Source organism: Symsagittifera roscoffensis, chromosome 4, assembly GCF_963678635.1.
Source record: "Symsagittifera roscoffensis chromosome 4, txSymRosc1.1, whole genome shotgun sequence".
Lineage (NCBI taxonomy): Eukaryota > Metazoa > Xenacoelomorpha > Acoela > Convolutidae > Symsagittifera > Symsagittifera roscoffensis.
The window spans coordinates 1,973,569-1,998,460 of NC_087065.1; the positions used below are offsets into that span (position 1 = coordinate 1,973,569).

At 46.5% G+C, this 24,892-nt stretch overlaps 2 protein-coding genes across 3 annotated transcripts in view; both read left to right on the top strand.

The window, feature by feature from the left end:
• LOC134844510 (cyclin-L1-like) overlaps positions 1 to 24,892 on the top strand; it is a 213,885-nt gene that overhangs the window by 109,891 nt on the left and 79,102 nt on the right. The window lies entirely within an intron of this gene.
• LOC134844511 (ectonucleotide pyrophosphatase/phosphodiesterase family member 5-like) overlaps positions 1 to 24,892 on the top strand; it is a 232,724-nt gene that overhangs the window by 109,890 nt on the left and 97,942 nt on the right. The window contains exon 1 of one of the 2 annotated variants that reach the window (XM_063861224.1): positions 8,793 to 8,802. The exons of the other annotated variant lie outside the window; for it this stretch is intronic. The gene's annotated coding sequence lies outside the window, so the exon portion shown is untranslated. Of the gene's footprint in view, positions 1 to 8,792; positions 8,803 to 24,892 lie in introns of those variants that run through there. 2 annotated transcript variants of the gene reach the window in all.

Here is a 24,892-nt window from a genome sequence, read left to right on the forward strand (position 1 = left end):
GATTGATGCCATGGTTCAGAGCTAACATGACTGCATGGTTGTACGAGTATGCGAAAAAGCATATGTCGAAACATGGCAGAGTGTACAGTGAATATCAGCTGGACATTGGGGCAGGAGCTTTCAAGCGAGCTTTCGTGACCCATCGGAATGCAGTGACCACCGCTGTGAAAAGAATTTCCAGGACGAGCGAGCGTAGTGGAAATGAGAAGGCAGAGATGCTGAAAGAAGATTTGGAGAGAAACGTGACGTTGTGTCTCCACAACAGCTTCTGTAGAAACAGAGAATCAAACGTGGATCCCCTACCTTGCTGTAAACAGAGGGTGGAAGAGCAGAAGTGTTGGAGGACGGCTTCCAACAGCGTCAGGATAGTCAATGACGTGCTACAAGACACGGAAACCGAGAGTGCGGAGTCAGTGTCACAGGAGGAGGAAATGGAGCATTGACGAATGGTCGAGAAAACAAGAGGCAGCAAGAAAGAAAATTAGAAGAATTTAGAAGTTTTAGAACTTCTAAACGACGAAAAAAGAAGAGAACAAAGGGATGATGAAGAAAAGTTAAAACTCAGAATTGTTTTATGTGTGTGAAAAACTCAAGTGAGAAACCAAGCAACCAAGTTGTAATTGAAAACTGAAACATTTAGTTGAGTTTTGAAATTGTTGCATTTATAAATTTGCATTTTGGTTTTAGTTGAAGTGGCTTTAGAGACACTCACTTATTATTTATTTAGAAAGGCTTGAGGGAAGAGTATATTTAAATATTCCAGCCTGCATGATTGTTTTTAATCACTTAGGAAGACTGATCACTTTGTGGTGACATGAAAAACTTGAGTAACTTCTTGAGGAGGGAGGTTGTTGCATTGTTCTTTCTAACCACAAGGTCTCTTGGTTTTAATATTCAGGACAATAAACAGGCAAGATTTCCGAAGGGAAGGAGCATAGTAGGATAATTTTAGCTTGTTGGTTGGCAGGACTGTCCTGCAAGCCAACACCTTTTAAATCTAGGAGAAAAAGTTTCAATCGGGACATTGACACTGGAAGTCAGAAAATATGTTTTATCTTAAGTCATATCCTCAATGTGCAGATTAATGAAAGAATTTGAAGGCTATAGTGATGTAGTATGATGCCATTTATATTCTGCAGTGAGTCGATGTGACGTAGATAAAAGTAATTTCGTGCATTTTGTAAATTCTGTTCGATGACACTGTAACCATTTAGAACATTGCGCGATTCAATGAGGACATTGACCGGACTGTCCGCGGAGTATGTGACATTCGACCAGAATGGCCAAAATGCAATTTATGCAGGATTCGAATTTTGAGCAGTAAGCCTTCCGAGTTGATGATTTCGAAGGATTAGCGACGTTATTGGAACGTTTAGCCAAACGGTGAGGGCTAGAATATTCTAGTATTTTACATTTTCAAAAATTCGAATGATGACGTCACATTTCTGAGAAATGCTGAAACGGCCATTTTAACAAAAAGCGAGTGAAAAACAGAACAACTTTATCTGTGATTGCGAACAGAACGAAAATCGAGATTAAAGAAAAACGACAACGAACTACAATAGCAGAGAACGTTCCAAGTTGCAACTATTGTGCTGCTACAATAGTTGCAAGGCCGTTGCCAACAACGGTGAAGGGTGAGAACCAGCCTTCCGGATTGGAGTGAAATTGAACTTAAGGAGCTTGATTCACAGTATTCAAGAATCCGGAAGGGTTTCGGGACTGGAACTTTTAGCCTTTTATATAAACTTTTAGCTTCTTGTCATGTCCTGAATTGAATTTAATTAACAACTGGATTCATTTTGATAAGGATGAGAAGCTAGGAGTTGGGGGAAAGGGTTGATCCATCTTCGATGGAGATGATGATTTTTATCTACTGAACAAAAACAATAGTAATATGATAAGTAGTAGCCCTGTTTTTAGGAGTTACCTCGTGGTCTGGGGATACAGAGACCCAGCCATGAGCTCACTATTTTTGCATGTAATTCAGTTAATTTGAGCGTTCTGGTCGAAGCCGGAGAGCAGTAATTTTTTTGTCGACCCGATGTAAGAAAGACCACCGAAAAGTACTGGCTTGGTAGAGACGGTGAAAAACATGCAAAGCTCTGTTTAGACGCTAGCCAGTCGTCTTAAGACTTAGTTTTGTTATCCGTTGATATGTATCTTCCGGGCGAATGTTACATTGATTAGAAAGTTGTGATGATGTGATAATCTATGGAGATTTTAATTTTTCCTCCTGAAATAAATGTGCCAGTCGGTCATATTCGGAAGTTTGACCTTGAGAGAAGCAAAATACACTTGATTTTGGAGTGAAATTTAATTTTTCAAAATTTCGAATGGAACCTGTCATGCACGATTTTCTCGCGATAACTTAAAATCAGAAAAGAGAAGTCAGAACGTTCGAGTGAAAAACGCGGGAAAGTTGCAAGAGAAATCGGTAGGAAATTGCTATTCGCAATTTCCATCATAGTGAACAAGAGTAGAGCTGTCCCATCTGAAATAGAAGACAGAGTATTCCCGAGAGAACGATTATTTGAGCTGGACCAGAGTGAACCTTCGACGGAAAGGTGGACAACTTGAGTGTCCCAATGGTTCACGAGAAACTATATCCTAGAGTTAAGACTTGTCCTCGTTATTGAAACTGATAAACATTAAAACTCATTTAGTTACATTATTTAATTCTTGAGTTAATTACCGACTGAAGTACTTCCCCTTCTTGAGTGTGCTACAATGTGAGTACTAATTTAAATTTCTAGAGTGTGTTTTATAATTGTTATGTTGAGGTAAGGCGAGTTTCAGGTTGATCCATCTGAAATGGATCAAAGTTACACTGTCTAATAAAAAGTAACTTAACGGATTGTTCCAACCCGGTTTTTAACGGCGTTCATGTATTTTGGGTATCTAGAGACCTAAGTATGGGGACGTTTCTAATTCTAGAGTGGGGGGATATTTTAGTAGTAGCCTTTAAGCTGTAACGGGTCGTAGTCTCATGTCACAAACGAACCGAACTGGCTCCGACCGTTCTTGAGGTAGAAAAACACAAGAGATGGTGTCCCTGACCCTTGAGCCAGTGGTTATAGGGCCTATTTTTCTTAAGCCTCATGTGTGACTGCAGTAGACGAATGTTACATAGTGTTTTCATGGCGCTCCTGGGTGTTTACGACATCAAGACTACGGAGTCGAACCCACTTGAGACAGCTTCGGGCTGAATGCCCATTCTAGAGTACCGGCGGTACGGTTCGACAGGAATGTACAAACCTTCCGGTTGTACCGTGATAGCTTTTTAAGAAAACTCAAGAAAACTTCCTGGTACGCTCTCCGAACGAGGCTTAGCTAACCGAGTAAAGGGGGGCAACTAGGGGGACAAAAACACGAGCAAAAAGACAAAAAGCGAAACAAAAACCATAAAACGAAAAAAGACAGTGACTTTGACACCAGATTAGTTGGATCAAACCTTTATATTAATTAAATAGTATACCCATACTGTTTTACAAGTTCGATCGTTTCGATCAACCTAGCAATTTAACCCAGTAACCTCAATAAAGAGCCCGAGTGTGGGGCGTTGTCAAGGGTTTTTAGATAGCTTGGAACTTAGCTGGACAACAAGGAGACTTGACTGGAAGAGGTGACCAGCCGAGTGGGAAAGTGGTTCAGGAGCACTTGAGCTGAACCAATAGGAGACTTGACTGGAAGAGGTGACCAGCCGAGTGGGAAAGTGGTTCAGGAGCACTTGAGCTGAACCAATAGGAGACTGGACTGGAACAGGTGACCAGTCGAGTGGGAAAGCAGCCAAGAAGGATTTGGCAATTCTCGAGTTCTCAAGTTGGGCAGAACGGGTATCGTTAAAATCCACATTACATTATAGGAGATAAGTGTAAAATAGGATAAGCGACATCCCCCGGTTTTGAGGAATGTTTTTACTTGAGCAGGCCTGGAGACAGGTCTACGGTTTTCTCTTGAGAGGTTTAGCACCCGGCGCTTTAGGTAATTTTAGGCTTAAGAAGGGGGGCTAAAAAGGGGGGAGGTTAGAAGGGGGGCTGGTTAAGTTAGAGGTTGGCGGTTGTAAATTGTAAAAAGGGGGAAATTAGAGTAACTAACTAGTCGACATCGTTGACTTAGTTACATTAGACATTAACACGCGTTGGTAATTTTAGGTGGATATCGAAATTTGAACCCGAGTTAAGGAAGGTACCCTGGTCGGATTGGTAGGGGGGAAGGGACATAGACAGTTTTTGTAATATCCCATAAGATCGCTAGCAGGGGGGAAGGAAACGCGTGACAATTAGGTACCAGACATTTTTTTTAGATAGGAGGTAGACATTTGTCACCTTTGAATTTTAGGTGGGCTCATCTTTCTGTTTTTATTACTTTTTCTTGCTTAGATTTTTGTTGCATTTTGGTGAGGATTTGTGTTAAAATTTTGTACGAACAGGTGATCACAAGATACCTGCGCACAGGTTTTGGTCTCAAGTTACTTGGAACATTGAAATAGAGGTAGCCAAAAAGAGAAATAAGAAAAAGGGGGGTCAGCATTTGGCTTTTAAGAGAGGATTTTGGGAAAATTTTACTAGAGCTTGAGTGGTGGTACAAGGTACGGCGAATCAAGAAGTCCCCATAACGAAGAGGAAAGAAGTCCCACCACCCAGACACTTGTCAACAGTCTTGGGACAGTGCCGAAGAAGTCTTAGGACAGAGCAGTCTGGGGACAGTCTTGGGACAGTACAGTCTTGGGACAGTGGTCTTGGGACAGGGTCTTGGGACAGGGTCTTGGGACAAGGGTCTTGGGACAGGGTCTTGGGACGAGGTCTTGGGACAAGGTCTTGGGACAAGGGTCTTGGGACAGGGTCTTGGGACAGGGTCTTGGGACAAGGTCTTGGGACGGGGTCTTGGGACAAGGTCTTGGGACGGGGTCTTGGGACAAGGTCTTGGGACAAGGGTCTTGGGACAGGGTCTTGGGACAAGGTCTTGGGACAGGGTCTTGGGACAAGGTCTTGGGACAGGGTCTTGGGACAAGGTCTTGGGACAAGGTCTTGGGACAAGGGTCTTGGGACAGGGTCTTGGGACAGGGTCTTGGGACAGGGTCTTGGGAAAAGAGTCTTGGGACAAGGGTCTTGGGACAGTAGTCTTGGGACACTAGTCTTGGGACACTAGTCTTGGGACACTAGTCTTGGGACAGTAGTCTTGGGACACTAGCCTTGGGACAGTAGTCTTGGACAAGAGTCTTGGGACACTGCCGGAAAGTACTGGGACGGTACCGAACAGTCTTGAGACAGGAGAAAGAAGCCTGGGACGGTACAAAGAAGAGTAGGGACGGCAATTGGAAGTCTTGGGACAGTATAAAAATTGAAGTAAAATTACAAGAAGTGTTTTAAGACAGAATTAAGATAGAACAAGACTAATTGGAACCAGGTACGGTTGGGACCACAAATAAGGAAAATTTCTCGAAAAGTTAATAAAGAGAACTGAAACAAGGTTTTCACCACGTTGTATATTTTTTTTTTTAAGAAATTTTTTTTTCTCGAAAGATTTTATTCTTAGAATAGGATTGTGTATATAGTAAAATTGTAAATAAGAGCAATTGTAAATAGAAATAATGAGGCAGAGCAGGGTACCGGTAGCTGAAAAAAGACCTACCGAAGCAAAGTATAATTCGTCGCTAAGCAAAACAACATCAATGGGCCCAAAGATAACAAAGAAGAACTTTTCAGTTAACATGGTCAGCACAAGGAGTACAACGGAGAGAGCAAGAGAGGGCATGGAAGGGGAACGAGTAGAACCCACCATCGAGATTGATCTAGAGACACCTGATCAAAGTGTTGATGAAACAAGGAAAATAGCGACGGAGTCAACTCCAATGCCCAATGCAGAAGAACCAAACTCGAAACCCATAGAATTCTCACCAATAGACAACGTGGAAGATGCAATAGGCAACACCGAAGAAACGGTGAAAGAAGACTCTCAAGTAAAAAAGACATCTTTTACAGAAAGGTTGGCGATGATGGTCGGAATAAAAACGAAAGAGAACGTGACTGAAGAACCAAAAGCTGAAAGAGCACGAACATTTGGAACAGTGAGCACGAAGACGACAGAAGCCAATCCGAGAGAGGAGCAAACTAGAGCAGAAGCGACGGCCGAAGAAAGACCGACGGCTGACCATGAAGAGGCTACTCTTGAGCTAGGTGACTTGATGGCGAAACTGAATCAGATCGACAAAAAGCTGAAGCACAGCGAAGAGGACAGAGAAGTGATAAGAAAAGAATTAAGATACAACAAAAACGAGTATCTGGATAGTTATTTTAACCTGGCCAAGGCAACAGAAGAGAGACTCAAGGAGATGTCAGATAATGTAGAAACCACCAATGAAGAACGAGATAAGAACATCAAAAAAGATTTGCAACAGTTAAAAAACCGATATGATGATGTCAACAGCCAATTAGGTAGCCTGGAAAAGAGAATGGACACAATGAGCAAAAATCAGGCCGAGAGTTCGTGTGCAATACAGGCGAAATTGGATGCAATCTTGAGTAATTCTACCTCACAAGAAAGACCGGCAGCGGATCGCACGCAAGGCACCAGAGTTGACTTTGTGGAACCACAAATGAACAAACGGCAATCGACACCGTTGCCCTTAACCCGGGATACGGTGAGCATAGCACCAACAGCTGCTAAAACAATCATGAAGAATGGAATGTCAAGTACAACGACTGGTCCGGGGGACTCAACAGCTAACAGCAACGCAGGTCCGGATGCTATGACATGGGCAAACACTTGGGGGATGATGAACAGGACTCTAGAGGCCTTCGCCACGAGGAACACTAACTCGAGCGATAGGAGAGATGGGAAATCAAGAAAAACATTCAAGAAGCCAAAAGAATTCAAAGACGACTCAGATGGATGCATTGACACGTGGGTGGAAGTGATGAGATTACATCTAGAGCAAGACAACTTGAACGATGAAAGACAAGCATGCACAGCCATACTCACCAATTTAGAAGGCACAGCATTAAAATGCGTGGTTGCGAAGAAAGAAGAAGAACGCGATACCGCGGACAAGATCTTCGAGATATTGCTGAACCGATTCGGGTCAGGCATGAAGGGTCACCAAGCGATGATGCGATTTGAAAAGAGAAGGCAGAGGGACGACGAGTCAATAGATCGGTTCCTAGATGATCTCGAGAGCTTGAGAAGAAGGAGTGACCCAGAGGAGTCGACAAACAGAAGAAACTTTAGCATTGCCTCGAAGTTCATTGATGGGGTAAAAAGTGACGACTTAAGGACAATGTTAGCAACATACTACACATTGTCGAAAGACAGCGCACCAACCCCAGAAGAAATGAGACAGAAATCAAGGGAATACATGCTGATGAAACCCAAGAAATACTCGTATTCAGAAAACAGGAACACGCAAGGGGGAAGTCAACCGCAGAGGTCGTCATGGTACAAACCTAGAGATGACATGGACAAGCGCAGATCATGCGCGAACTGCGGGTCGGCGGATCACCACGTGGCTGACTGCACAACATACAAACAAGGCTGTACCGGGCTCAACAAAGACCGGGAATTGCAATACTGTGAAAATGGTGACAGGTAAGCCTTTTGGCATATCGAAAATCGGGGCAAGGATAATGTCGATAATCACAGTGGGCGGCCACGAGGTAACCAGAAACTTGAGCGAGCCGAGCGACCAGACAATAATGCACATTGACGTGTATGCAGACTATTTGAGTGGTATAAGCCCACAAACGACTTCTAGAGCACTGAGAGCACTACTCATGAGAGGGGGCAGCAAGTCGGTACGTGTTGATAGCAGATATACTGAAGCTTACGGTCCACACGAGGTGATGCTAAATATAGATGGGATTAACATCTATACCAAGACGATGATAACATGTGACGAAGACCTGATTGGACAAATCTACGTAGGGAAAGAAGAATTGAAAGTGAGATCGATTGGACACTGCGCCATGCTTGAGGAAGATGCAATGCACATCGGGACGGAGGCAGATGTGACAGGGCACGTGCTGGATATAAGTGGCAAAAAGACTCAGTTGCGTGGGTTGCTTGACACGGGAGCAGTCTTGAGCGTTATACCAATCGAAACTTGGCAGAAGATGGGCTTTGACAAAGGTGACTTGATAGACTCGAGAATACGGCTGTCAGCTGCAAACAAAGGGGCCCTACGGGTGCTGGGCAGGACGCCGATAATAGCCCTCAATTTGGGGGAACGTAACCTGTGGATGAGCTTTATCGTGGTAGAAAACCTAGATGAATCTGACCAATTCATTTTGGGCAGAGACTTCATCAGGAATTTCGACGTAACGATGGATTTAAATAACGCAATGTTCAGGATACGGAACCCGGATAGGAGGTACGCAATCAAACCGGTAAATTTAATAATGGCAAATGAAAACAAAGCACCGGTATTCTTGAGTAGGAGGGTGAGGCTAAAAGCTAATGAAGCGGCAATCGTAAGTTTGAGGATGAAAAATTACAATGAACTAAGTGACAACAAGCAAGTGTGCATAGTTCCGAATCCTAATAGTCAAAGTGCTGCTGTTTTAGGAAGATCATTTTCGATAACGAAGAGCGGCCTCTGCGTCAGTGTCTTGTTGAATACCCTTGATATACCGATCACGATACAAAGAGGGAGGAAACTGGGATATGCTTTACCGGTTAAAACTCGATATGAAACAATTGAGAATTCAAAACAAAATGAAGTTGTTGATTGCCCCAATCACAGGGACAAAATTTGTATCTTGAGACGATTGCAGAAAATAAAAGATTCTTCAGGTCTTATTAAATCACTTAAGTCAGAAACGGATGATGGTCTTTCGAGCTGTTCGAACTCTCCAGAGCGACCCACACTAGATGAAATGCAAAATGAAAAACCGGTCCTGCCGGAGATTGAACATTTGAGGGGCAAACTGAAAGATGAACAGCTCGAAGCCATCAATGACGTACTAGAGCGGAACGAGGAAGTTTTTTCGAGGCATAAGGCGGATATCGGGTGTTGTAATTTCGTTGAGCATGAAATAGAACTTGAGGAAAACGCGGTACCACACAGGGAGGGGGCGAGGCGCATGACCCCACACAAATCGGACGCGTGTAGAAAAGAGATCGAGACGTTACTAGAGTATGACATGATAGAACCATCCAAGTCACCGTGGGCGTGTGGAGTAGTGATGGCCAAAAAGAAAGGCGACCAGTTGAGGTTTTGTTGTGACTTTCGATACCTGAACTCCGTCACGGTGAAGGATGCCTATCCCATACCTAGGATTGATGAGAGCCTCTCGAAATTAGGTGATGCAAAATTTTTTACGACTCTTGATTTAGGCTCGGCCTTTTGGCAAGTACCACTAAGGAAGCAGGACAGGGACAAGACAGGGTTTGCCTGCGAGTTGGGTCTGTTTCAATGGAAACGGATGCCGTTTGGACTTTGCAATGCCACAGCCACGTTTCAGCGGTTGATGGCACACGCGCTGATAGGCGTAACGAAAAAGTATGGCAATCTGGTAATGTGCTACGTGGATGACGTGGTAATAGCGACGCCAACACTGGAAGACCACATTGAGAGACTAGACGAAGTGTTTGCATGCATGAAGAGGTCGGGGCTAAAGTGTAAACCATCAAAGTGCGAGATACTCAAGGACTCAATAAAATACTTGGGCAGGATGGTAGACAAGCACGGCATCAGACCTGATACGGACGCCGTGGAAGCAGTCCTGACCTGGAAATCACCGAAGACAGAGCACCAGTTGATGAGCTTCCTGGGTTTCGCTAACTATTATAGAGAGTTCATCAAAGGCTATGCAGACAAGGTATACCCGATGCAACAATTAATGAGACACAAGGGCAAGAAGTTCACGTGGAACAACGCAGCAGAAGAGTCATTCCAGAGGATAAAGAAAGAGCTATGTGAGGCACCAGTACTGGGTATGCCGACTGAGAAAGGGATGTACGTGCTAGACACGGATGCGTCGGTAGTCGCGATTTCTGGGATTCTCCACCAAGAACAAGAATGGAATGGGAAGACAGTCTTGAGACCAATAGCGTACGGGAGCAAAGTCCTGGGTGACACGGAAATGAAGTACGGAGCACCGAAAGCTGAGATGTTCGCGGTGGTTACCTTTGTCGAGAAATACAGGGCGTACCTGGGCAGTGAGCCATTCAAGTTGCGAGTCGACAACAGAGCACTGAGCTGGCTGAAAACGTACTCAATGGACCAAAGTTACATTGGGAGGTGGATAGTTCGCCTGGACGGATACAACATGATAATTGAGCATAGAACGCGAGATAAACATCAGAATGCCGACAGCTTGATTAAGAAGACGGAGTTCTATGAGAGACAAGAGCAAAGAGAAGCAGACAGACCTGAAATCAAAGATGGCTTCTCATTCATGAACAAGGAAACGTACGACAGCCTTCCACTCACGAGATGGCTGGACAAGTCAGGCAAACCGATAGAAGATCATCCTGAATTGCCTAAAGAGCCTCCAGAGAAGACCATCTTGAGGAAGAGCAAGAGGATTCCGATTGAGATTATACTCAAGTCGAAGATCGTGAAGGAGACGCTCAAGGCAAAAGGCTATGATCTTAGCCAGGTGGAAGCAGGAACTGCACAGATAGATGATGACTTGATGAGGTTGCTCGAGAAACTATCAGATGATAAGCCAGTGATCCAGGAGAAGGGTAAAGAGAAACCGGAATTCACTATACTTCGGAGAAAAGAGACAGTGAACGATACTGACTCATCAAGAGGAAGCGTCACTGACAGCAAAGATGTCGTGCGGTCACTAGTTGACAAAATCCCCGAAGACATTCTGGAGCAGACCAAGGTTAGGAAAAAGAAAGTGACGTTCAAGGAAGATACTGAACACCTGGGACTAGGTCAAGAGTCCGGGGAGTGTTCCAGGTTCACGGAAGAAGGAACCGGAGAAGGAAAATTGTCCGGGGAGCGTGAAGGATGGGATGAAGACTCGGATGAGAGCAGCGAAAACCAGGACAGTCTGTGCATGATACTGGCGGAAGAGAAGACAAGGCACCACGACAGGGAGTTACAGACGGATCCATCTTCAGGAACATACAACATGGACATACAGGAGATGCGAGGCGGTGAGGAACTTGAGAAAATTGCGGTCGCAAGGAAACCATTCAGGGAACTATCATGCAACTCAAACATCAGAACGAATCTGGTGCCAGAAGATGATATGAAAATCGTGAAAAGGATGATATGCGTGAAACTGAGTGATGAAATCCACAACCCTGGTGAGATGAATGGACAGATCATGGCGCTAAAGGAGCATGTCAAGGCAAGATATAGGCTGTCAGACCTAATAAGAGCCCAGAAGAATGACAAAATGACAAGTAACCTCTCCAAATGGATCCAGTTGGGGATCAAGGAGAAGGGGGAACTTGAGGAAGACAGCTACAAGATCTTGAGCCAGTTCTACAAAGAAAAGAGAGCATTACTTTATAGTAGCGTGCAAGAGGAGAGATGAGGAAAAGATATTACACAAACACAACCTCATCATACTACCACAATTGTACCAGACAGAGGTGCTTTTCAGATCACACGACCAGATGGGTCACCAGGGGATAGACAAAGTACAACAAAGGATACTTCACAGATTTGATTGGCCAGGAATGAGAAAAGCTTGCGAGAGATGGGTGAATGCCTGCCTGGCATGTCTCCAGGTAAAAGACCCAAGGAAGATGAAGTTTCCCCTCAAGTCCGTTGGGAGCTCGGAGTTCAATGAAGTGGTGCAGATAGACCATCAAAAAATCTGCATGACAGAGTCGGGATACAACCAGATACTGGTTATAATAGATCACTTCACAAAGTTGGCGGAAGCGGTTCCGTGCCAGACAGCCTCGGCCGAAGTGACATGTGATCATCTGATAACGCATTGGATATCGCGGTATGGTTGTCCAATGACTTTCCAGTCGGACAACGGCAAAGCTTTTGTGGGGGACTTGACAAAAGAATTGATGAAGAGATCGCACATTGCTCAAGCACACTCTACGACCTATCATCCGCAGACCAATGGGTTGGTAGAGAGACAAAACAGGACACTGGTCAACATGTTAAGGGTGTACTGCTCAAGATACATGACGGACTGGGACAAATACCTGCCACAGGTAGTAGGAGCCTACAACAGTACACAGCACTCAACTACGGGCATCAGTCCTTTCATGATGTTGACGGGCAGGGAGAGAGCAATGCCTCTGACATTCTTTTACCCGGAATACGAGGGGAAAAGGACGTCGCCTCAGGCATACGTGAAAGAAGCGATCAAAAGACAACAGGAGTTGAACGAGCTATGCAGGAGGAACACGGCGCAAGCGCAAATGAGGCAACGTAGGAAATATGACGAAAAAATATTAAGAGCAAAGCCATATGAAGTGGGCCAATATGTGTGGGTCTTCCAAAATGTAATACCGCCCAAGGGAACAAAGAAACTACTCAAGAAGTGGAGGGGACCATTCATGATAACGGAGGTTCATCAACAAGGACGGTTCTATCGCTTGAGTACTGGGCGAGCGGCACATTATGAAAATCTGAAGCCTCACGTCCCATCCCCAGAGGATTGGTGCATACCGAAGGACATGGAGGGTCTTGAGTACCTGGTGGTAGAGCCAGCGTGTGAAGTGAATGAGAAAGGCACTAGAGAGAAAAATGATGGTAATGAGAACTTGAGTTTGGACGACAATGAAAAGATAGGAATGGAGTCTGATGCAGGATCATTTGTAGAAGAAGACTGGAACGACCCGGAGCAAGACGAGGTGCCGAAATGGATGGAACCGGATCGAACAACACCACCGGAAACCAGGACTGGCAATCGTAAACGCACAGGCATGAGGTACAACAGGTACGGGGATGACTTCTTGATCGATAAGATACAGCCAGACAAATTGGGCGAGGAATTACTGAAGGCAGGCGAACTGGAAGCAGGAGAGGAATGGCAGGTCATTGACGATGGTTGTCATTATCCGCAGGATGACTACTCGACGCCAGAATTAGAAACGGATCTCGAACAGAGTGAGATAGAGAGGAGGGAGAACACGAACTTGAGGATTCTAGAGTGGATGCGTGATGTCAAAGACGAGAGCCGCGAAGGACAAAGCATTCAGCAAGTCGATGTATCAGCAGCGAATTACATGAAGACAGAGGACCCTCTTTTCGGATGGACGGCAACAGACAGGCCACTGGACATTCCTCAGGACAATTCAGACCCGACAACATCGACGGGGACGTCGATAAACATTTTTGTCCGGGGAGTGGGGGTAGGACTTACCCACACCGAAAATTTGATGATAAAGAAGCTCAAGGAAGTGAGAGAAACGAGCGAATTGGAAATGGAGGAAGAAGAGCCAGAGCCTACTATAGGTCGGAATTTCAAAACGAAATTCGAAATACCCAACGAATACTCGGAGAACATCATGATAACGGATAGCGACTTCATCCTGTCAAACAGGACCAGCGCGATCTGCATCACGGCGGACATGAGTTTCAAATCAAGATTGGAAGCCGACTTCAAAAGAGAGTACCAGAATGTAGAGTTTCTGTTCAGACAGAGACCAGGACTGGGAGGGATGGCAGCGCTTCCACCGTCAGTGGCACAAGTCCCGGGCAAATATCTGTGCTTCCTAGTAACGAGGGTCAATGACAGGAACACAATCGATCCCGAACACGTGATATTGGCACTAACAAGATTACGAGACTTCATGATTGAAAGAGGGATAACAGAAGTCTCAATGCCGGTGTATGACCCGAACAGGGGCAAACTGAGCCCGAGGGAATTGTACGCTATCCTACATGTGGTCTTTGCAGAAACTGAGATAATGGTGTATCTTCATAAGAAGTACTACTTGAGCATCGCCTGAGTCGGGTACATGGGGGTATCGAGTCGGGTGTGAGGGAGGAGTCTTGAGTTAGGTACTGGGGTGCGGCGCAGGTAAAGGGATCTTAAGATATGATTGGCATGACAATTAAATTTTAAAACGAGTTAACGGTGCTAAAACATAAAATGAATCTGCATGCTTTTAAGGGAATTCCAATTGAATTGTTTTAATTGATACGAAAATGATAAGATTTTAACCATACTGGTAAAAGGGGGGTCTCTAGGTTAGGAACATGACATGTCAAGTTTCAATATGCTTTCTGTTTTCAGATCAAGTTTGAAAAACAAAGTTGAAAATCCAACTATAGTCAAGCGAGAAACAGAGAGAGAAACCTTGATTGAACTCGCGATAATTGGCACTTACGGCAAGTATTTGCAAGGGAACATTTCGAGAGAATTCTTGAGTTGGGTAATAATTGAGTCGGTAAGGTAATTCTTGAGCTGGTAAGGTAATTCTTGAGCTGGTTAACACATACCTGTATACATCCCGAAGTCACGAAGAATGGCAGACCGATTATGGAAATCCGTGCCCGCGGCCCTGAAGAAGCCCACTCTTGATGAGCTGTACAGACGCCTGAGGGACTTGGACTACGCCCAAATAGACGAGAGAATGGCGGTGATGCTGAATGCCATCCTCCAGTTGGAGGACCAGGGTGAGTGCAGGGAGTCTGCAACGGAGGCTGTCTTGATGATCGGCTACACCACCGAGGGAATATCGAACCAAGAACAGACCAGATGGTTGTCTTGGAATGTGGATGGAGGAGTAAGGGGTTTTGACTTGGCAAGGAATCCTGGCCTGAATAACAATACCGAATATGGCGCAGGGGAATTCCCACTACCGACTAGGCCAACAGTAAGATCCACAAGCCAGAGCTCGAGTAGGGTGCCATCGATGTCACGAACGCAACAGACGACCGAGGCATATCCGGATCTAGGTGTTCTAAAGAAAGAGCTCGAGAAGACGCAGAAGGAAAGGAATAAGGCGAACCTCGATCGGGATCAGGCAAAGCTGGATCGGGAGAAGGTTCAGCTGGAAAGGGACCAGGCGGTCAACGAGCGAGACCAGGCTCTGAGGTTGCTTGAGATGCAAAAATCTGAACATCAACAGGAGTTAAGGGTGCGGGAGAACGCCGCAAATCGTGATCAACTGAGGTCGGAATTGGACAGAATAGAACAACGACAACGCGAGCTTGATGCACAGAAGGGAGCCAGGCCGAAGGAGCGAGTGGTCACCAGCTCGAGGCCAGAGTCACGTATGGAGGTGGATGAAGCCCCCAGAGCAAGAGCACGGTTCAACCTTGACCGCGAGGCCCGAGAACACATGAGTGAAGGGTTGGAAGTTTGGATACCGAATGACGCAACGTCTTCCTTGCGTAGCCTAGAGACGCAACCCATACGCCCACTGATGGATGTGGAGCTGCCGGGATATACCCCAACCTCGACCTCGAGTGACAGTCAGGTGAGCGGCGGCTCATCGCGTCTGAGAGAACTGGGCGAGAGATTGCGACAAAAGAGTCGCGAGAGTTCGGCAAGACCGGAGCTTCCCCCGACGTGGAGGGAACAGCCGGTTAGGAGTGTCGTGATCTCGAGTTATAAGAAGAATACAGAGGGGAGGTACCACAGGCATAATCGGCTGGACTGGAGTGCGGAGCAGAAAGCTAGGAGAGACTGCTTTCATGATGCGGCCTGGGTGCAGTACTTGGCGCCACCCCGGGTACCAGAAGGTGCGGTTCACCTAATCGTAGGGGACAGCCTGGTGCGGGTGTTGAACCGGATCCGATCGCACTGGCAGACGGGAATCTTGAGTTTCGCTGGAGCTGCCACGCCACAGATGTTGGCAACGCTTGACATGCTGGGGATGACCAAAGTATACACGGTGACCCTGATGGTCGGGACCAACGATGTATCAAGGGGTGAAGCGAGGAAAATAACAAGGCTGCACGATAAGGTGAGCTGCCTTCTTGAGGAACTGAGGATTCAGATGGACCCCATCCTGTTGACGATATGTACTGTCCCCTACAACATGATGTTTGATCAGCACGCCTTGGAGATGAACGAGAAGGTGCGGAACCTAAACAAGGTGATAAGAGACATCCACCGGAAGAGTGTGCTCCCTGTCAGACTGTTGGACGTGGCAGAGCGCATGGAGAAAGAGGGATTCCCTGAAGACACCTCCAGTGATGGAATCCATTTTGATAGACCGAGGGGAGCAGAGTGGCTAAACGACGTCTTCCAAGAACACATAAACGCGCTGGAGGCGGATCTGCTAGAGACAGCCCAATTCACATTAGGACCACCTCCGAACCCACCATTCCTTGCCTCAAGGGCCTTGTCTGGTCGCTTGGGACCGAGAGTTGACACTAGAGACAGTTCAAGGAGCAGCCAGACCAGATTGCAGAGTGCCACGCCAATGGAGTCTGAGGAGGTGACATCATCAACACCTCCAGGCTCGGCGATATCCTCAGTGGTAGTGGCAGAGAGCAAACGGGAAAAGAAGTCTATGGAGACCGCTCGCTTGAGATATCCTGAGAAGGTGAAAGAACTGGATCTAGAGAGTTTGGAATGCAGGCGAGAATTGGCGGAAACCCTGGGGATCGAACGAGTGTCACACGAGGATTTGAATAGGCATCATTGCGTGGACTGGTTGAAAGCTCATGAGGCGCACTTCTCGAGAGCGAAGTTGATGGAGACCACAGACCTGACTGGAATTCCCACAAAAGCGATCATGGGACCCATTAACTACAGACCTCTCAAGCTGCTGGGGAGTCCTGGACTTATAGCAGAACCTCCCAAGCACCGAACTAGCATCGCCAGGATCAGGTTGGCAACCCCGGCACAGTTAAAGGTGGTAGACAAGCTACTCAATCCGGGAGGAACGGGATTGCCAGATGCCGCTTACGAAGGCTCGAAATTGGCGGAAGATCCCAGGTACGGGAAGCCCTGTGGGAGTACCCAGCTGGCCAAAACCCTGGCAGTTTATGATAGAGCAGATCCAGCTGCTGCAAGAGTAGTCATTGTGGCGGGATCAGACTTCGAAGGAACGTCTCCCAAGTTGTTCTGGCCGGAGACTTTGATATACTCTTTGCCAGGAGCTGCATTAAATCAGATGTTAACTCTGGTGGTGGCAATAAAGTCGGAGATGCCCTGTGAACCTGAGCTGCTGTTGTTTGCAGGAATGAATGATCACCTGCACGCGATGGGACTTCTTGAGCAACTAAAGGGCGATGAAATTCCGACATCGAGGAAGATATGGGAAGCCATTCAAGCGTTGTTTGCGGCGATGAATGAAGTGCAAGAGAATGTTGTCTCGAGATTCGGGTCCAAGACGAAGGTGGTGTTTACCACATCCCCTGGATACGCGAATATGCCACCCGCCCTACAGTTCGTGTACGCGGTCTTGATCCTGATAGCAGAAGGGAATGAATGGCGGATTCTAATGGCAGCTCCCAATCGGGAGTTGGAGCCATCGAACCTGAGGCTTCGCAAGTCAGAATTGGCGGCGGCATGGGCGGACATGTCTCATGCACTGAGGGGCTTTTATGGACTAGCCGACATCCTGATCGTATTAGACGAGGTGCTCTTGCTAGAGATATCGAACTTAGCCAGGCAACTCAAGTTCAGCCCAGTCATCGGGGACGATCACCCGGCGATAAGCAAATTAACGGCCAGCCTGTGGTTTCGGAGTATGGATGTGAAGATCACAAACTCCACCAGCAAGTCCCAGTAACGAGAGAAGAAATGTGGCCGAGACGGAAAAGAAATTAGAATCGATGAAATATCGTTTGACTCAAGAGAATGGCTGGTGGCCATTTTTGACACCAAGGCTGGAGAACGCCAAGAACAAGACAAGGGAGGAAGCACCACCCCTCGTGAAACAAGTCTGGAGTTTTCTGGAGAAACAACTGGAGCTGGCCGAAACAAGAGACATGACGGTGGCTAGATTTGTCTCGGCCGCCAATGAAGTGACGATTGGAGGGTTCTGGAGAGAGCACGCCAAAGGCGAATTAAAGACTAGGAGGGATTACGAGATTCTCAAGTTCTTGAGTCCTTGCTGGGAGAAGGAATTCTTGGCAGGAATATTCGGTACCACGGCGACTATCTTTGGAGCCTTCGTGCAGGAGATACTGGGCATGCCCATCAGCCTGCTTTTGGCCCTGTATTTGGTCTACCCCAGATACTTGTTCAACATGGGCCCAGCATACATGTTTAGTCGGGGAGTGGAGACACTTCGAGTTGATGGGTACCTGGCACTAGTACTCTTGACCCATGGGGAATTGGTGTCGTTTCATCGATTAATGGAATATGGAGAGCCTCTGTCTATGGGGAGAGTCCACACGAGCATTGAAACCAGCTCCTACAAGTGTGCCGCAGGGTTGAAGACGTTGCTAGTACAATACCTCATGATGCAAAATCGGCACATGACGGGTGAAGATGAGAATCCAACTTCGACAGAAGAATGGAAGAAGACGAACAGAGGGATGCCTCTGCTGACGGACCTATGCCTGGCAATGAGGTCGGACCCAATGGGGATAATCCGGGGCCTAGAGGAGGTGGTGACCTGCATTTATGGTCCAGCAGTGACGTACGCGTTCCCAGACCCCCTGGTGACAACGTATCGTCACTCTGTAACGCACTTGAGTCTTATCAGTATACTGGATGGGACGGCGTTAAATTGGTGTCAGCAGGAGGTGCTCAGAGGGCGAATGAGCAACACGGTACTCTTTGGAAAGGTGAAAGATGCCGAGCTAATAGTGTACAACTTCAGGGGGCAAATGCAATGTAGAATGGGAGGCAAGCGAGAGGGTCCCATCGAAATGTATCCCAAATTCTGGAACTTGAACCCATTGACGGCGGACGGACGAGAAATCTTGAGAATTCCTGCCTGGAAGGAGTGCTTCGCACTGGTGAAGAGGGAGCTGGAGACCATAATGGAGAAAGAAATCCTCCCAGCCACCATGCCTGAGTTCCCAATAGTCAGGAGGATGACCTTAGGAATGAATAGTCCCTTGGTAGTTCCCTCCATAATGGCGAGGATGACGACGGAGGAAATGCAGAAGGATTTCACTGATGGCTGGGACCCCCTGTTCATTGGCTACACGGCGGCGGTCTACTTCCATACCAGCGAGATGAAGGTAAATTCGTGGACGACGCAAGCGAAAAAGAGTAGAGGTTCGCAGCCCCCAGGGTATGAGGTGCGGAAGGTCTTGAGAACTCTAGAGAAGGAGGGACTTGAGAACATGTTACCCATATGGGATGATGGCAGGATGATCGTGATGGAGGGGCACGTCGCATTGGTGGACGACATGAAATTTGCCACGAGAAAATATAAGGCACCCTATGGCTTGGAACAGGTGGAAATAAGACAGGAGGGAACAGAACTAGATGCAGCAGGTCAACTGCATGTAGCACTGACGGAATACAAAAAGCTGGATCCTACGACACCATCACCACTGTCCGTGGACACGCCTGGAGACAAGAGGAGTGGACCCGTCGAGGACCGATTTAAGAAAATTCTCGAGAGAAGGAGACATGAGTCAGAAGAAGAGAGTATGGATGAAACTCTCAGTGAAGCCGGTGAAGACATGGAAGTTGGGAATACGCCTGAACCAGGGCCATCAGGGGAGGAGCTCACCACTCAAGAGCTGTTGAAAGACTTGAGCGAGGAGAATTGGGCAGATACTGCCACACCACCCCTGATTCCGTCCCCCCGGAAGGATCTGGAATTGCCATTGGCAAGTGAGACCTTCAATATGGGGATGATACTCTTGAGCTCGGAGGAAAGGGAAAAGAACACTTTCGAAGGGAACAGGGACATATTCCTGGGATCACTGAAGGGCGATGCTTGGCAGGAGTTCTTGGAAGAATTCAATCAAGAAGTGGGCAGCGAGACGACGCTGGACAAATTCAAGGAGGAACTGTGGGACACAGTCGTAAGATTTGGAGAACCGCTTCTGATAGGAACGGGCCTGGATGAGAAGGCGAGAAAAGAGCTACTGAGCAAGCTGGTAGAGCTGAGGAATTCACGATCGAAGACTAGAGAAGAAAAATGCGAGGACAGCTCTACTCGGAGACAAAAAACTGTAGATAAAATGGTTGATGATATAAAAAGGGATAAGGTTGGGACTAGTAATATGATTAAAAGTACTAATATCCTTAAGGCTCGAGCAGGGGGAGGCAAGAGTTGGAAGGAGTGGATGGAGAGGTCGAATCAGTGATGGTAGCCACAACACCCTCAAGTAGAGATGTGAAGACTCGCAAGAGGAAGAGAGAAGTGGAAGGATTGGGTAGTCCTTCAGTGGATGCTGTTTCGGAAGGAAACTTGAGAGAGACGGCGCCCATGGTTTTTGCTCGATGCAAGACGGCGGCATACAAGAGCAGCTCGGAGCTCAGAAGACCACTTGAAGTAGAGAGGGAAATAGAGGTTTCCACCAGTTCGACATCGGAGGAAGACTTCAAGCCTCAGAAGATAAACGTGAAGAGAGGTTCAACGAACGGACAGACATGGGAAGTAGATGTCGGCAAAGAATGGATCTCGAAGGCACACCAGGCCACGGGCAAGCGAGTGACAAGTGATCCATTGGAAAGGAACAAGACGAGGAACACCTCCCGGACGTGGTGGGTGGCCCTTGAAACATTGAAAGAAATGGAGGACTGCTGGAAGAAGTTGGACAGTGGAGTAGCTCGCAAGCGACGTAATTGGGCCACCCAGCAAAAGGCCGAGGTTAATAGAATAGAAATGGCAAATCATCTGAAGAGGTCCTGGCAGAGTTTGTTGAAGGATCATTTTGAAGAAGCAATGAGGACACCCTCATCAGCACCACCATTAATGGCGAATCCCTTCGTTAGAACTGCAGGACAATTAATGTTCACCTGGAGTCTGGTGGGGATAGAAGTTGGGAAGCAAGAAGCTAGATGTGTATCAGGCACTGATGCAACACGTAGCCAGGGACAACTCAGGCTTGAGCCTGGCCAGAAGAAAGGATGCCACGTGTTTCTTGAGATGGATAATGTCGATGATGTCTGATAGCACCATCCTGGCATGCCAACAGAGAGCAAGCGTAAGCAAAACCATGGAAAAAAGAGTCTCAACGGTCATCTTGAACGTGTATCAGAGCACATGAATAGAAAAGGAAGAGGGTTCCAGACTATCCCTAGAGAACCATAGGAAGCTAGACGAGGTACGGAGGTTTTATAATAAGAAGTTCGAAGAAGAACATGATGTTCACCGTAACCTGGCCTCGTCAGAGCAGTACTCGAGAATCAGCGAGAAGGGGGAATACCAATATGTGTCTGGAGTGATGGGAATGGCCTACAACCCCTTCTTAGACTCGGAAGCTGGAGGCGCCCACAGGAACCATGAGGTAGCGGAGCTACTGAAGTTTTGGACAGAAAGAATGATGGAAATAGACGCGGTGGAAAAAGAGGGGCCGAGCCTGGGCCTGATTCTTGAGAAAACACCAGAGGTGGTGAGCATACCGCATTCAAACAAGAGAGTTGAAGTGAACATGGGCGATGGAAATGGCTTGTTAACCACGAACTTGGGAGTGATATGGAAGCTATTAAGACCCTCCTGGTGTCCACATCCCCACGCGAGTCTGATCGAAGAAACCACCGAGCGAGTGAGGTTAGCACCAACGGAAGATGAAGATCTGGCAAAGTTGAGTGTGCTGCATAAGCTAATTTCACCTCAGATGCAAGAGCCAGGCGAAAAGACTAGTAATCCCGGGTCAGCAAAGAAATTGGAGCCGGGTAGCTGTCTGGATTCGACGTGTGGAAACGGAGAGCACACCTGCGATGGACGGTCATGCGTTAGAATACTGTCATTTCAAAAAGAAGACCTGGTCACTTGGTTCGAAGACATAACAGAAAGGGAGAAAAGTGAAGTGCAAATAGTAGCGGAGTGTTACGCGAGAACCACGGTGAATATAGCGACAGCTCTCGGATTCTTCTCGAGAATGTGTAGTCTGCAGTCACTGGAAAGACTAGAATCTGAACATCATTTAGTGACGGCGTTGAGCGTAGAATCATGGCCCGGGGTGTTGCAGGTGACTCAAAAACACATCCGGAGCTGGAAGGTTGGTCTCGAGGCGGAAATGGGATTTCCCATGAGCGAAGCTTATGGCTTGCCATTGAACGCGAAATCGCTGATAGGGTCAATGATGGCCAACTTGTGCGGAAGTCACTACCCACTGCACATGGTGATGGTGGAAGCATCGAGCCAAAGAGTACTGGTGGACAAGGCCTTTTCAGTGCCCAAGTGCGTGAGGTTGGCTCGGATATCGCATCACTCGCACAAGATGTTGAGAAAAATCAGAGGGACAGTACCAAAAGAATTGAGAGATGACTTGAGTGAAATCTGGGGAGAAGAACTTTTGAAGTTGGAGAGAGAGAACACAAGCGATCACGAGAGACAAAACGTGATCGGAAAACCTGTGGGAAACGCTCCAAACCTGGAAGATAACGACACGATGCATGAGAAAATGATGGAGCTTGAGCCTCTCTTGGAAGCCTCGGGGGAGCGTAACCTCAGGAGCATTGAAATCACCCATGGAGAATGCCCATGCCACTGTTTAGCGCAAACGGTGTGGTATCCAGATCACAAGAACCTTTGCCTGGTGTGGGATATGGAAGAAATCCGGTCGATCGGACTACCGGATCACCGACAGAAGGTGACGATCTTGGTAGTGAGTACGATCTTGGCTCTGAGATGGATAGAAGAGAATATAACGAAGTATCGGGAAGCGGGGACGCCAACGGCAGAGTCAATATACGCGATAGACTACAGTAGGAGACTCGAGTTGTTTGAGACTGCGTGCAAGGTATTCGCCATACCAACGGAAGTCAGACATGTCTGGAGCCGTTTGAGGTACTTCCCATGGTTTCGGGCGACGCTGACGTCCTGGTTGTACATGACAACGAAAGATCACATGAGAAAACATCAAAAGGAGTATCGACAGTTCCAGGCCGAGATTGGACCGGAAGCTTTCAAGAGACCCCTGTTAACCCATCCTAATGCAATCACGACAGGATGGAAGAGAGTGGGTAAAATGTCTAGAGACAATACCAAGGCGAGGGAATCGATACTAGAGGAGGACCTGGCGAAGAACGTGAGCTTGAGCCTGCACAACTCCTTTTGTTTGAACCGGGAATCTAGGGTGAAGGCACTACCCAACCAAGCAAAGAGGTTGCAAGAGCAAAGAGAATGGATGCGATCCTACGAGCAGCTGAAGGCGTGGGAGGAGATTGTGATTAGCTCCGATGATGAAGAGGAGCTGTTGAGACAGTTTGCCGTATCTAGTACTTCAGGGTGTAGTACCTCCAAGGCGAAGAGTGCGAGATGAGTGGGTGGCTCGTATGGATCTTGAGTCTTGAGAGAGGAAAGGGGGCTTGAGCGTGGATCCGGGTGAAACTTGGATTCACGAAAAAGAAGTTTTAACAAAGCAAATATTGTTATTAATATACTATATTTTTTATATAAATCAAATTGCTGCATGACAATTTCCTGATTGAATAGGACAAAAGAAAATTTAAATGATTGGCTTGGAAAGCAAGAATTCAAGGGTGCAGGTGTGTGCAGATTTTGATTGCTGTTTAGCGATAGTGTGAAAATTTTACATGGCTGTGAATTTTGGGGTGTAGATAAGCTTAAGTCTGCTGCAAACTTCTGTAAATGACCACTGGCACTGTATCTTGAGTAACACTCGGTTTTCTGGGACTCACTGGCAGAAGACAGCACGCGATGAGGACATCGATCTCGAGTCCGGGGAGTATGTGCCAGTCGGTCATATTCGGAAGTTTGACCTTGAGAGAAGCAAAAAACACTTGATTTTGGAGTGAAATTTAATTTTTCAAAATTTCGAATGGAACCTGTCATGCACGATTTTCTCGCGATAACTGAAAATCAGAAAAGAGAAGTCAGAACGTTCGAGTGAAAAACGCGGGAAAGTTGCAAGAGAAATCGGTAGGAAATTGCTATTCGCAATTTCCATCATAGTGAACAAGAGTAGAGCTGTCCCATCTGAAATAGAAGACAGAGTATTCCCGAGAGAACGATTATTTGAGCTGGACCAGAGTGAACCTTCGACGGAAAGGTGGACAACTTGAGTGTCCCAATGGTTCACGAGAAACTATATCCTAGAGTTAAGACTTGTCCTCGTTATTGAAACTGATAAACATTAAAACTCATTTAGTTACATTATTTAATTCTTGAGTTAATTACCGACTGAAGTACTTCCCCTTCTTGAGTGTGCTACAATGTGAGTACTAATTTAAATTTCTAGAGTGTGTTTTATAATTGTTATGTTGAGGTAAGGCGAGTTTCAGGTTGATCCATCTGAAATGGATCAAAGTTACACTGTCTAATAAAAAGTAACTTAACGGATTGTTCCAACCCGGTTTTTAACGGCGTTCATGTATTTTGGGTATCTAGAGACCTAAGTATGGGGACGTTTCTAATTCTAGAGTGGGGGGATATTTTAGTAGTAGCCTTTAAGCTGTAACGGGTCGTAGTCTCATGTCACAAACGAACCGAACTGGCTCCGACCGTTCTTGAGGTAGAAAAACACAAGAGATGGTGTCCCTGACCCTTGAGCCAGTGGTTATAGGGCCTATTTTTCTTAAGCCTCATGTGTGACTGCAGTAGACGAATGTTACAAAATTGGTTCAGTATGTCTTCCAGCATTGATCTTGAAAATTAAAACTCGGAAATGATCGACACTATCAACTTAACAACAAAAAATTGATTTTAATGCGGCAGCAACAGGGATACTCGATTTAGTGCTAGTCAGTGAAAATGTTCAGTGCATCTGTCTATCCAAATTCGAAGATCCAATAATTTCAAGTCATTTACCTTTGTCTCTTGAAATCTCCGTTAAAGAACCTATATCTATTCAAAAATCTTCATAAAAAAGAGGTCAATTAAATTGGGTAGAGGCTGAAAAAAGAGGTCAATTAAAAAGAGGTCAATTAAATGATACTTTTGACCTTCTGAT